At 36.7% G+C, this 15,014-nt stretch overlaps 1 protein-coding gene across 4 annotated transcripts in view; it reads left to right on the forward strand.

Annotated features, from left to right (window-relative positions):
- LOC140665638 (kin of IRRE-like protein 1) overlaps positions 1 to 15,014 on the forward strand; it is a 366,422-nt gene that overhangs the window by 121,489 nt on the left and 229,919 nt on the right. Inside the window, exon 1 of one of the 4 annotated variants that reach the window (XM_072891965.1) lies at positions 18 to 1,223. The exons of the other annotated variants lie outside the window; for them this stretch is intronic. The gene's annotated coding sequence lies outside the window, so the exon portion shown is untranslated. Of the gene's footprint in view, positions 1 to 17; positions 1,224 to 15,014 lie in introns of those variants that run through there. 4 annotated transcript variants of the gene reach the window in all.

The raw sequence follows: 15,014 nt of genomic DNA on the forward strand, positions 1-15,014 counted from the left end.
TCACCGTAGAACGCCACTTTATAATTCATCTCCCACTCTGAGTTGGCTTCTATTCCCCGGCGCTTGTAGACGCCCACCATGGATCACGTCGATGATCCGAACGATCGTAAACTTCTCTTGCCGATGATGTTCGTGCTAAAATGATCGTAGAGATGAAGAATGTGCCGCGTAATCTTTTTTCCAAACGGAGGCTGCAGCGCGAATAGGTTTCGGTATTTCCATTGACTAACGATGACTTCAAAATTAAAAAAGCACGATGATAACAAATATATATAATATATAATCCTTCTCCCTTTTTTTTTATCTCTATCAATTATTGAAAAAATATAAATATAAATTTTAAATTCAGGTTTCTCACTTTTAAAAATTTATTTTATTAAATTCTTACAAAAGTAATTATCGCTTATGGAATTAACTTTGATTCCGTATTAAAGTATACGGGAAAGGATATTTTGCGGAATTTAAAAATTTCTGATATCGCGAGTATTCTAGCAGAAAATGAAATCGAAATAAAAAATTTGTGCGCTAAAATTTTTATAAATTTTCAGATAAAAGTTTATTATAAAAGCTTATTAAGCTTCACATAAAAGTTTTCACGCGATAAGCAATAGAAAAAAAATCGCATTCATCAAGGACGATAATGATATATGAGAATTTATGCAATTTGATGCAAAAGATTGATTTGATTATCTATTGATAAGTAAAGTCATTTTTCGTTTGATCAAACACGTCGTTTTATCTCGTGCATATCGATCGTAATACGTTCATCGTAGCCGTTTAGTTATCTCGATGCGACACGGTGAATTCAGCGGAACAATTCGATCTTCGTATCAGGATTATTAACGCATTGTACGCGAGATATTCGTTGCCAGTAATACGCGAAACTCGCTGGCTCGCTCGTCATAAAATATAATATGCTCGCACACAATCGCCCGAATACGATAATGACGGATGCGAGCGACGATGAAGGTGCGCGCTTTTAGTATGTCGATCTAACGCGAAATCAATGTTACGCTCGCGCAGCTATATCGTATCTCGTATACGCGGTATAAATCATAATTCTATGTGCAATCTGAGCGACAGTGTGAATAAGGAACGTCGCGTTATTTACGCATAATACGTCGCGTTCATTCACTCGCGAAGCCACCGAGCGTGAAGCGACCGGTGTCAGCAAAATGCGGAACGACCATTTTCTTCGTACACGCAAAATTACAGCGTAACACGTGCGTTACATGTATGAATGATGGTCTTTAAACACGCGTGCATATAAATCAAGCCTCTTTTAATTCCGCAAAGTGCGGATTTAATTTCATTTGTGTGCAATTAAAACAACTGGTCTTTCATTTCCGATTGACGTGTTGCTATTTTTACAAGTCGTCTTGATAAAAGAGTGATTATATCTCTAGAATTATGTAAGGATGCGAGTTACATATGTAAATATAATTTACAAACTGATTATCGCGCTATAGTTGATATAAATCAGATATATATCTTTTTTTTTATTTGAATTTATTTTTTTGACAATATTTAATAATATATTTAATATATTTTTATCTTTTGTATATCTACGCTAAAAATACCAGTATATCTTTGTAATCTATCTCTAATCTTAATCGTAGCTTTTATTGTCAATTATAATTGCATGATACAGCAACTATTGCGCATCATAAATTCTTGTTAGGCATATCAGCGAATTATCTCTATATTTGTGAAATCCCAATCTATAATATCATAGAGAAGTATATAGAGGTATAATATACACTTTGTAAATGATGCTGAATCAGCTTAACGATTAGATAAGAACTTTTGTTGATAATAATTAAGGTCATCGTTAAAATATAAAATATATAGTAACGCTAAAGATACATTTTGAAAAATACATAAATTTCAAATACATATCTAAGATATACATATATGTATAAAACTCGGGTGATATGTTAAATGTGTATATGAAAATGCTTTTTTCAAACGTATCTTTACGTTACTTTATATTTTAACATTAATTATCGATAAAAGCTTTTATCTAATCGTTATATATGTATATATAAATATATATACACGCATGAGTTGTAAACAAAAATGCAAGTACGCAATATTTTCATGTCATACATATTTTTTATTTCGTAGCTGCGTCTTTAGATGAACACATGTATTTTGATGTAACATGTATATTTAATTACATTCGAAGAAAAAATTATATACGTTGAGTTATTTTGGTTCGAAAAAGATGATGATTTTCGATAGAAATGGAATTTCTACGCGTAGTTTCACGAATCATTATTTTGCAAATAACAAGTTTGATACGTACATTAACAAAATCGCGAATGATAATTCGCGTCTGCAAAATTCCGGCGCGATCGCCAACGGGTATATCCATTACCTTAATACACCGTGTCAATTTGCCGAAATAATTTGATCTTCGTGGACGAATTATTATCGGCGGTATCGTCGGCGCGAAAAGTCGCGTCGCGCGCGCGAATAATATCACATGTATTGTATAATAATATAATTGTATAAACAATAATGCGCAACGCTATTCCCGATTACAATTTATGCATACGTATCATGCGTGCCGAACGAGTGCCGATGTGCTCTTTCGTTCGTTTGCATGGCAGGATATGGCCATTACCGAAATTAGCGTTGCCGATTCAATTACACGCGGTTATTATTACGTCATTCGACGAATGAGAGCGTGCGCGCGATTATATATACGCGTTTCATACATTCATCGAGATCAAAAGCTTGTCGGCGAATCGTCGATGTTTCCACGATGATCTTTTTTAATGAGAGATCAGGTAGAATTTTATAATGCTAGGTTCATCGTTGAAAAACACGCGTTACGCGAATGACAGCGATATTGGATTTTCCTGGGAATAATTAGTAGATATCCGAGTGACGATGGGATTTCGCGGCAGAAGTTAATAATCGTCATCCACGATATTAGATAATGTTAAAAAAATAAAAAATGAGACAGTTTGGGAATAAGATTAAAAGTTTTAAGTTACAGTGACGCTATTGATGTCTATTTTATACGTACAAAATGAAGATTTTCTGTCCAATTATGAGAACTGGTAATAGAATTCTCGTGTCAGTTAATTTATTTCTGTTCAATTAGAAGAGAACGTACAAGGCTCGATATAAATTAATGAACGAGAGCAATCTTTTATATATATAATCTATTATGTGTTAGATTATATGTCATATATTTATAATACTATTACCTAATAATCTCTATTTTATATATATATATATATATATAAAATCATGAATTTTCCAATACATGATTAGTGAACAATATGTCTTGTTAAACCTGTAAACATCTCGGACTTTCTGCAGGAAAGAAAGGAAAGAAAGTGTATTAATAACAAAACTTGGTTGAAAAACGGTACTACCTACTTATAAACCGCAACTGTACGTAACCGTGCGCACTCTTACGATCGCTTCCACCAGCAAAATCGCAAAATTGCATCAGGAAATCATACGCCTGTCGCAAAATTAGTCTCGCAATTTATGCACCTCGGATAGAATCGAGAAAAATCGCTCTGGCTGTCCAAGGCATTCCAGCCAGAGTTCCGCAAACCTTTTAATACGTTCCGTCTCATTGAGCGTATCGATTCTCGTCGCCGATTTAGCGCAGCGAAATCGACAGAGACACTCGCTAGATCGATTAGAGTGCTCTTTGCGAAGATTAAAGTGTAACGACAGACTTGGGACGATTCTGGAGGAAGGTTATTCCTCGCGCGGTTTCTGCGGTTGATCCGCATTGTTTATACGCGCGCGCGAAAATCATATTTCGCGGGAAGCTCGGTACGTTGACGAACAATGGGACTTCCGGCTTTTTTTTCTTTTTTTTTTTATTTAGTTTGTCGTCGGACCGACCAAGGCCTCCGATAAATTTCAGCTTGCTCACCACCGAGACGGGAGAGGACGATGAATGTAATAACGCATCCACGTGCACGTTCTCGTTCCGACAGAAGAATAAACAGACCTGCTTTCATTAACATCGCTGTAACGTACATTAAGTAGAACGGGATTTCTCACGTCAAGTTCTGACGCGGTGTTTGAACAAGTTGTATGCAGTATGATAAGACGTGTAATTTCAGCGATCTCTTGGAGGAAATTCTTATTTCTGCGTATCCCCTCCCCCGAGATATTTATAATGATTCGGTGCTCATCAGAGACATTATAATTGAAGAATTATTAGCTAACTATAACTTGTAGACAGAAATGTTTTTTTTTTTTTCACTTTTAGTAGTTTTCTAGAAGACTGAATCTGGTAAAAAAAAAAAATCCTCTCTTCAAAGCATGGAATGATTTTTCAAAAGAAGGAAGAAATATCTTATATCATCGTTGTCAGATTTTAGCGCTTAGATATTTATTTTTATAAAATAAAGTAAAAAAAAAACCTTGTATTAATTTCTTTTAACATTTCAACACGTTGTCAAAAAAATTTCTCTAAATGCGTTCAATATCGCATAAAAGAAGAATGTATAAAAAACTGAACCGCTTTTACAAAGCTCTCAATGGCTTTATTACGATTTTCAATTTGCCTCACTGCTTTCATGGGCAGACATTTCGTTTTCGATTTTTGCGGAACAAGGTTCAAGTTCTGACCGCTTCTGCTTGATTCCCTTAGGCACCGACACGACGTGTCCGTGACGGTAATTTCCGCGACGTCGTGCACCCTCGAGTTTTCTTTCTGGTCCGCACGAATCGCTTCTTTCTAGAATTTAATCGAGCTGGACGGCCTCTCTTTAAGACGCTGTCCAAACCAGCAGACGACACCCCTTAGAGTTTGAACGAAAAAGCACCTACGCGTTTTTGCGAGCAATTTCAGAGTTTCCCAGAGATTGGTGCGCACACAAACGGAAGTTCTGTGTTCGTTTATCTTAATTCTGAGGCGAACCGGGAAAATACCATGCTCCTTTGTTCCGGCATTCGTTCATTAAAAGACACAAGCATTATATTTTCTTTCTCGTTAACGCCAGATGTCTTTTGAATGTGTTCCCCGATGACGCACCGTCGTTTGCGCAATTTATTTTTACGCGGTATTTTTGTTTTTTTTTTTTTTTTCCCTATTGTTCTCGCCAGTTGATACACGAGCACGTCGTTATCAAGCGAAGATGTTTTTGCGCGAATCGAACAACTCCGAAGAAACCGCGCGTGATCGATAATCATCTTCAAGCGGGACCAGTCGATGACGAAACTCATTCCGTAGTAAAATTTCCTACCGTAAAACCGAGAAGAATGGGCCGTGATTTTATAAAACGTGTATTACGTGATGGCGATGCGATGCTCCATCGTCACGATGACAAAATGCATGTTACGTGGGCGAAATAAAGCCCGAACCGCGGCCATCCGTGTTCGTTAAGTGGACGATTGTTTGCGTCGTGTAACAAGGTAAAACGAGGAAATGAGATTCTCGAGTTCATTGACGCGTCTACCGAATAAAGTTGAAAATAAGAGCAGGCATTTTTGCATCACCACATTTACCTTTTCACTCTTAACGTCGTTTTAAAAAATCATTTGTGATACGCAAGAAAAAAAAATTGCGGGAATCTTGCCGGACCGGTTTTGTCGTGAAACGTGTTTTTTAATATAGCTGTTTTTTTCCGCATTCGTGCATCGCACAAAGCGGATACCGATTGCATATCAGTCACCTGTCTCTGCGATAATTATAATGATTGATAATTATTCCTGTGTTAAGATTTTTGCGTAATCTTTCACGCGAATTATTCGCGGCCGAAAGATTGTTCCTCGCGTGTTTAATCACGGGCGATGTGCAATCCATTTATTAACGCAATGACGACGCGAGGAGAAACGAAAAACGAAGAACGAAGCGGCTGCTCGAGCAGCAAGTAAAACGGATGATGAGATATTAGCGCGTATAAGCGATGCATATATTAACAAAGTTCTTATCCTTTCCGAGCGTTTGTTTGTTTCTCCACCCTTCTCTCTCTGAAGTCTAAACTTTCCCCTCTTCCTCAGGGGAAATGTGAGTAAACACTCTGAGGAACTTGCGACAAGAGAGCGCGAGAAGGAATTAGTATGTGGAAGTGCAAAGGGAATCATCAGAGCTGCAGAGTTGCAATAATCAACAACGTAAAATGTTTCAATGCCCTACATGTTTCTTCAAAGAAGAAACTTTCGTTTTATAATAAAATCTGAATTGTAGTCCTTTGTCCGACTCGTCGTGTCCGTGATACTGTTTCGTCTTTATTTTTAATCATCCTATGCTTACGAGCCAAGTATTTTAAATCAAATAGGGTAAACTCGGGTAAGATGGCCATAGTTTTTTAAAATGCAAAAAAACATATTTTTATTTTTTAATAGTGTTTGACATATTATCTTCACTGAACCTTAAGTTACGTAATATTATCGAAATTAAAAGGAAAATATATATCTTACTCAACTTTTAAGGAAAAGATGACCATAGTGACGGAAAGATAGCCATAATATTTATCAAAAAATTGGGGAAACGAAAATAAAAATTATAGGTCATATAACAATTTACATATCTTTATAATATGTTTAACGTCGATTACGATAGCTTAACTGTAATTTATTCAACGTTATAACAGTTTTTAGTGGACAAATGAAAAACTTTGCAGGTAGTCAAAAGTAAAAGTATGATGTAAGATTCACAATATCGTTATTTCAAACAATGTATGCACATAAACTACTCTAAATTTCGATTATCTTTGATAATGACTAAAAAAAGCGCACCATGTAACGATTATTGAAAAAATTACAGCCTATAACCATCTTTTCCGTATGGCCATCATACCCTAGTTTAACCTACTTTTAATTTCGGCAAAGTGCATCAAATACTTGCCTTTTCCAATAATTAACGTCGACAAATGTGATTTCTTTACGGATAATAATTCGAATTTTTAATTTGTAATTAAAATGTAGTATCTTCTAAGCAGAAATCCAATCAAGTAGACGAAAGATATTTTAAGCGAGCGATTTACGATATCGTTTAAATGATGCACAACGGATGCCTTACTGTAAGCGTTCATGTTCTATGCAGATTTATTAATCCAGGAAGGAGTAATCGGATTGAATCTATAAGTAGAGAGAACTTAATAATTACATAGATTTCGCATAGGCTTAGAAGAGAATCATACTTATGGGATTGAGGCGTTAAACTTACAAGAGGATTTTGTGTGATTCTCCTAAATGAGTGCCCATAATCGTACATGATGGCTCGTTCCGCTATTCCGAGATGCTAATGTACCAGAAATACATGATAGTAAGATGCTTTAGATAATGCCATCAATTGCGAGAAGAATCGCTTTTGAAATCTTTAATTCAATAATAATTATTCGGCGCGAAAAGTACATTTAATTTTCGCGCTATCAACGAAAATAATGTGAATGAGAAATATAGATGGGAATTGATCAGCAGATTAATTAACGATTGGTATTGGTGATTTAATTTGAGAAATAATAGAATCTTATTAATTAGCTATTAATTCTGTTGCAATATTAATCCATTAAAAAGAACGTCAAAAACTTTCTTAGAAATATCTATGGTATAATTAGAATGCAGTAACCATTTATTTCGTGCAAGGTCAAACATCAATGGCCATTATTATCGGAACTTGTCGGAACTGACTTTGTTACAAAGGTGTTTTTGCTGATTATGATGAAGCAGATTTCCGGTTGCAGACGAAACAGTGATAACAGTAACAAAACAAAACATAACTATATGACTTCTGATAGGTACATATTTCCGGTTCAAATCGATCTTCATTAACTCATGGCGCTACAGCGTGATTATTCTGTGATAAATAGTTGACGTATATTATGCGTGTCAATTAGCGTGAAAAACACGCTACCGCGTTCTGAATCATTTATTGTCGTTACTTCTATTTTATTATGTATGTGCCACCTTTCATTAATATCAAGATACACTACAATTTCCCCGTTGTAAGAAAATCCAAAGGAGCAGTTTACCGTTTGTGAAACGATTATCGGTCGTGCTTGTTCTTCCTTTTGTCTGCGTAATACACTTGTAATTAATTATGCATGCATGATTTTATTGTAGCTTAAACGCCACAGAGAATATCGCAAGAAGTGTATTTCTCGCTACGATTAAAGTTTGTGCTGCTTAATTTTATTTATTAACAAACGCAAACGAAATAACGATCGTGAAACGTAAACTAAAATTGAAATAATCGTTAACTAGGAGTTAACAATGTAATTATCGGCTTTGTCGCCTCGACGCTATAGACGTGTTCGACAGATGCGTTACGTAAGCACGCATACTGTGGCGTTCGATTATTACCGCCAATTGTGTGCATATATAGTGCTTTATCATTCCAAGTTTCCTGTACATTCAGCTCTCAATGGCCTTTATTGTCATTTCTTGCTTTAATGATTCACTACCTTATCAAACGTGTCTAAAAAGTGACAAGATAATATTTTACAAATTATTCGTAAAATATCTCTCACACGAATTATGTGATTTATTTATACGCAACATGACCTACTTTAAATTATAAATGAATTTATTTTTAAGAGTATGATGAACAAGAGAAATGGCACATACGAAGAGATTAAATTTTTTTTCATGAGAGATATTAGACAGTGCATGATTTAAGAGTAAAGGTATTTCGGAAATTTGAAATTTAACTTGCTTCAACTTTTTTTCCTGTATACAATAATAAATATTTATATATGTAAATATATAAATTATACGCAAAATATTCATTTCATACAAATTATACAATTTATTTGTAATAAAAACATATATAAAATGTTTTTATTACAAATAAATTGTATAATTTGTATGAATATAATAAAATATAAATATAAAATGTTAGAAATTATTCTTATAAAATATTTGCGTGGAAACAAAATATGTTTGGATATAATGCGAATGTACGAATAACTACATCTATTATATATATTTATTTCTTATACTTATCTATAATTTATAGTTGTATATATATTTATTATAGTTGTGCATTCTTTGTGCAGGTTTCCCTTGAATCAGATTTCGGATCAGAGTTCTTTTATAGGCTATAGAACAGGCATCACGCCCAGCTCGTATTTTCCAGGACAGTCGGTTCTCCATGCAACCTGCGCGTTATGAGCGTTAAGGCGAGCTTGTCGTTACGGGGTAGTCTGTACAAATAGCTCTCCCCTTTTTTTTGCATCTTCTCTTTCTCTCTTTCTCTCTCTTTTTTTTTTTTTTTTTTTTTTTTTTTTTACTAGGGACGTATTACTCAGCGCATACGATGCGTCGCTAATACCCATTGGTTTCATACACATCGCTCGCCTTTAGTACCCGGTCAGGAAAAATGGCGGTGATGTATAAAAAGCGTATCACGTGCAAGGGAGATCCCTGACTGATACGCGGTCATTAAATCAACGAATCCGTTTATAGGTTAATATACGTGTGACGGTGAGCGACGGTATTATCCATCAAATTCTTGTCTCGTGGAAAGTCGCGATTTATTAATTTCCTCTCCTATAATTTAATGTGGCTTGCTTATACATTTTGCGTCGGTTAATATATCGTGAATTTAAATATTTAATGGCAGCGATTACAGAGTCGTTAACACATCCGGCGTTAATTACTAACCCGCTGTGCGATGTTTGCTCGCCGTTCATTAATTTCATAGATTTTCGTTGACGACGTAAGAGAGAGAGATTTAATGGAGAAGTTTACGCGATATGTTTACGTATGCAAGAAACACCAATGCGAGACACATCAGCGCGAGATGAAAACACACGCTGATTCCCTTGCGGTCGAAAGGAAAAAAAAATGTGAAAAGAGCACCTACCCACCGCGTCGCTTGAATACGGCAAATCCCATCTTACGTTAGGGAAGAAATAGCGACGCTACGAGAACGCGCAGCCGAGAGCTACGCGATGCCGTCGCGGAAATACACGGCGTCAAAGGCTTACGAAGGGAAGCTGATGGTAGATGGTATAGGTAGCCGGAGGAGTTCCGCGCTGCGGAAACCGACACCGTCCTCGCTCTCGTACGTGCCCTTTTGCAGCGGGTTCTCTGAAAATTCACCGGGGAAGATTACCGGTCGTCGCTGAAAGCGCAAAGCACGAAGTAAGCCAATAAAAAGGGGAGAGAATTTTCCAAGATCGCGGAAACCCTCACCCTCTCCTACTCCTCTCTCTCTCTCTCTCTCTCTCTCTCTCTCTCTCTCTCTCTCTCTCTCTCTCTCTCGCTCTCTCTTCCCGTATCTTTGTTCGTCGCAACTGTCGTGACTGCAGTTGTCGCGAAGAATGCCACGGAAATGACGTCAATACTCGACCGTTTCCGCGTCGACAACGGAAATTCGATCGCGTAGCTTTTCATGCCGCACATCTTTGTTCGCATTTTAAATAATGGTTAAGCTCGTAACTGAAACGAGTCTCTCTATCAGGCCAAGAAATCTGTATGGTTTCGATAAAAATATATTTATAAGATTCTTTTGCCTCACCTCTCTCTTCAGGGAAAATTTTGGAACAAGTTATATATAAGAATAATACGCAACTGTGCTTATCGGCGAATTGTAAGTTCGATCGTTTGATTCGCATACTACGATACGTCCAACTATTTCTCTCCCTCCCTCTTTCTCTCTCTCTCTCTCTCTCTTTCTCTTTCTCTTGGTTTCCTCCTTCGCTCATTCCGCGGTAACTCGGGAGCTTTGCTTAAGCTAAGCTTAAATAAGCAAACTGTCGCGTAGGTAGCTTCGACCAACGTTTCCCCGCCTCCTTCATCAACTCCGTCCGAGCTCCGGAACTTTTTGGCGGGTAGTCTGTGCTAACTGCCGAGTTAACTTGCGCTCGCGAGGAAGGAGTATTGCCGTAAGTCGTCAGCGAAGAAGCCACAGATTCCCTAATAACGTCTTGACTGTCCGTTAAAACCGAAGGTAAATAAGTTCCGCGAAAACCGCCGAGAATACTTGACAATCCCTTGACTACTGGAAAAAAAATTTAAAGCTGTTTTGTCGAAAAAAAAAATCCCAGAAGAAAGAGTGTTTCTATCTTGATTATTATAATTTATCGAGTAACTTGTGCATTTTTGATTGCATGAATTTTTGATGTTGCTCTTCGGAGATTACGGTATATATTAAAAATTCTTTTTAATTTAATATTTCGCAATACGTATTGTGAGAATTTATATTTTTAATCGTGTTTCGAGCAAAGTAATACGACGACTACTTTAAACGTTAAATCGATCTCCTCAGTCGTGCTTAGAAAGTTTGTATTAAGATAAAGCACGATATACTATGTATATATAAAGTGGCACCGATTAACGCTTCCCCGCTGTCTTCATTAGCTCCATTCGCAATTAAGAACTCTGGCGGAAAGTCGGCGCCAAGTATTGGATTATATTAGCGCGTGCCGCGGTGAGATAGTGGATAAAGGGAGTATCTAACTCGCGATATTACCTGGAAGAAAAGTATGTTAAAATCAAGAAATAATATTCTTCCCCATAATGAACAATTGTAATATATATACATATATACATGTATAATGCTTGCGATATCGCGATATCGCGAAGCTGATGATAAATTTCATCAAATTTATTAACATTTTATATATACTTGTACAAGTTGCAAAAGGATAGTAACAAAATTAGAACGTAGATAAATAATATTTAATAATATTTTAATTGCTTTTTTTCGCTTCACTGATTTAATAAAAAAGACACACCGCCAACCTGATAGTTACAAGGATGCCAGACAGACGTCTATCGAGCTGTGCGTTTGTACACTTCAATTTCAATATACGGCCAAAATATTTCGCGTATTTAACGCGGCGCGTTACTGACGTCTCGGAATTCTTCATCCGACAGGAAAAATCAACAGAGGGAGAGAAAGAAAGAGAAATAAAGAGGAACACAGACGGAGTCGCGGAATAATCACGGAAACGCTGATGGAATCGCGAACAAGCACCGATTCAATAATACCGCATTGCCTGAGGGAACGTGGAAAAGCTCTTGGACGACACCATGCGACCATCGTTGCGAGAATGTCTCTGCAGAATCGAAAGATGCAGTAAGAGTTATAGGACGTGTCTTACAAGCCTCATCTTCGCGGATCCAAGAGCTGTTTCTCTTGTAATCTCTAGAATAATTTTAATGGTGCGTGTGTATTAATATGTAAATAATATTCCGAAGAAGATTCATTTCTCCTTTGTGTGCGCGTAGAATCAAAAGGAATCGCATTCATAGATTTTGATCGTTGTTTTTGGAAATTGCAACGAATAGGTGTATCATATAATACCAATTAGAAATCTTATTTTTATTTCGAGTAGTTTAAGTTTTCGATCTAGTATCGTAACAGAAGCAGAAATGTGCAGTTCCTTGACGGTCTAAATTGAAAAAAGTATAAGTACTTACGTCGAACTTATATAAGAAATCCTATTCTTATATAAGTTTATTGAATTCTCTCAATGGAATATAAAATAAAAGTATATTATTTCTTTGTTTACTGCTGTCGACTTTGTTACTGTTGCATATCGAGTTTCTTACATTTAAGTTTGCGCTTCAAACTAGAGATAAAGTCTGTAAAGCGTGACTAATAATAAGTAAGATGTAAAACACATGTCAATTTCCACATATTTTTATCATGTTTTTTTTATTTTATTTCTATAGAAGATTCCAAACAGTTGATTGAGATCTTGGCTTTATTCAATTACTTCAGAGTTTCAACCAAGTTAAATATCAATCAACATTAATTGGACTGATATATAATTTTTTATCTGGAAAAAGTGTTGTTATAACTTTAAAAGTGTTTAGTTATAACTTTAAATATAGAAGAAATTTTGAGAAAATATTAAGAAAAACAAATAGGATTTACCTGTGGGTTTACATTTAGAAACACATTTCTAAAACGTAGCACTTTTGATTTGACTCTTTATAGCTCTCCCAACCAGAATTCATAATTCCTTTGAGAAATCTAAATAAATTCCAATTAAATCCCAGAAATTTTTCCATGAAGGCATATTACGGTGCTCCTCGTCGTAAGCTCCGCAAGGATTATATATAAACGTCCCAAGTACCGCATGTCGTACATAAATGATGCACGTGGCATGCATGCCACTCAAGTGGTCGGAAGCTAGCTTGAAATATTTAACGTCCGCGTGATTATTTCGCCGACCGGACTTCGTCACGTCGGTGTCGACGCAAAAGTATAAATCGGTTTACAGCTTATTAAATCTTGTTTTATATCCGCCATCTATTTCCGTTCCTACTTTCGGTTCTTCGCCGCACGAACCATATATTCGTGCATACATTTTCGATAACGTGTTGTGGATTCCTCTTTGCAACAGCGTGCTTCGTTAAGTTCAACGTCCGCGAGTAGGCTCTTGAATTTTGTCGACGGATCACGCGAATTTAACACAAATTCAATTATTTATCACAAGTAATATACATATAAACGTAGTTTTCTCGTGTGCAGGGTGGTCTTTTTTTGCTTTTCAAGAACTCTTTTCTGGCCAATTTTGAATCGATTGTAACCAAGTTGTAATCTTTTTATATCTTCTTGTAATAGGTTTTCGTTTATTCAAAAATAAATCTTATAAAATATGGAATTGCATACTCAGAAATAACAATAAAGTATACAAAGAAAATAAAAATTACGATGCCTCTCTCTTTATCATTTATGAAATATATATATCTCTTAAATTAAACAAAAGAAAATACATGTTACCGGCAAAACTAACAAAATGTTTTGGTTTTTTTTTCGACTCGTATAGGAAATAATGTCGGGATGAAAAGAAGACGCATTTAATAACACTCGTGTTTATTTAATAAATCAATCCATCCCCTACGATTAAGAGGCCGCGAAGCACGTAAACGCGTGACGTGGCAATCAGCTAGATGCGATTTTAAAAAATCGAAAACAGGGATTCTCCATTAACGGGGAAACACATCCTCCAGCAATTTCGCGAAAAATCAAGAAGAGTGTACGCGCGCGTGTGACGTATATCGCAACAGCTTGAGGGCTAGCGGAACAACATAACCGGAGACCTCCCCGGAACAATATTGTCTTTGCGGTCCTTGCTGAGCTTAGTGACTTCGATCCTGGGTTTAAGAACCGAGAGCGTACACCCACGAGCCTCGTCCTCCGATGTTTTCATCCGTAATATTTGGACTACTTCGGGACTTCGGCAAGCGCGGATTGTCCTTTAGTTCTTAGGAGACCAATAAAAATACATTCTCGTATATGCAACGGTTACAGGAGCGCTTCAACGTCTGATCTGCTTTGAAAGTGTGTGAGTCGAAAGATGTTTGACGCTTTAGTGGAACAGTTTTGCTTTTACAAAACTTTTGTCGTGTTTTCCACGTAAAACAGCATCATTTGAAATAAAATAAGATGGCTTAATTAAATTTTATTGTAATAATATTGATTACGATTTATCAATAAAATGGATCAATTTTAGCGAATATTTCACTTTTTTTCCTATTGTTTAAAATAGTTATCTATATATAATAATTAACGTGAACGTAAGCACGAACAGTTGAAGTTGCCTGCTAACCTATCGGAGCTACAATGATCGAATGGAAGTTTCGCCGGCTACACTGCACGGGTTTCGATTAGTAGGCGATTAAACCTAATCGCGAAACTCGAAACGCGGTTTGCAGGCGCTCGTTGCGACTTAAAGCTCCTTTAATGACGGAAGAAGAGAAATTACGCGCTCTCTGTGCATCTCGCTGATGTGGGTTAACGAGCGCGAGAGGCGCGAGGTATCGCGCTTCGGATCTGAAAAGTACGAAAGAGCAATTCGAGGGTAAAAGTTATGGGCTCTCCGGAGCGGGATCTCTTTCCCGGGCGTGGATTTCCAGGATCAACGATGTGCCGTCCGTCGTACTCTTGGACTTACATGATCCAACCGAAGCTTCCCAGGACGAAGATCGCGTAGCAAAAAGAGTCTTCCAACTGCTATCTCTCTTTAGCAAGATTGTGTCATCTTGATAGCGTGCTGTCGTCCAATCGTAGTAACAATTCGCGACAAAAATTCGAAGGATTTGCTCTTGAGAGCGTCAAAAAA

Source organism: Anoplolepis gracilipes, chromosome 5 (assembly GCF_047496725.1).
Source record: "Anoplolepis gracilipes chromosome 5, ASM4749672v1, whole genome shotgun sequence".
Lineage (NCBI taxonomy): Eukaryota > Metazoa > Arthropoda > Insecta > Hymenoptera > Formicidae > Anoplolepis > Anoplolepis gracilipes.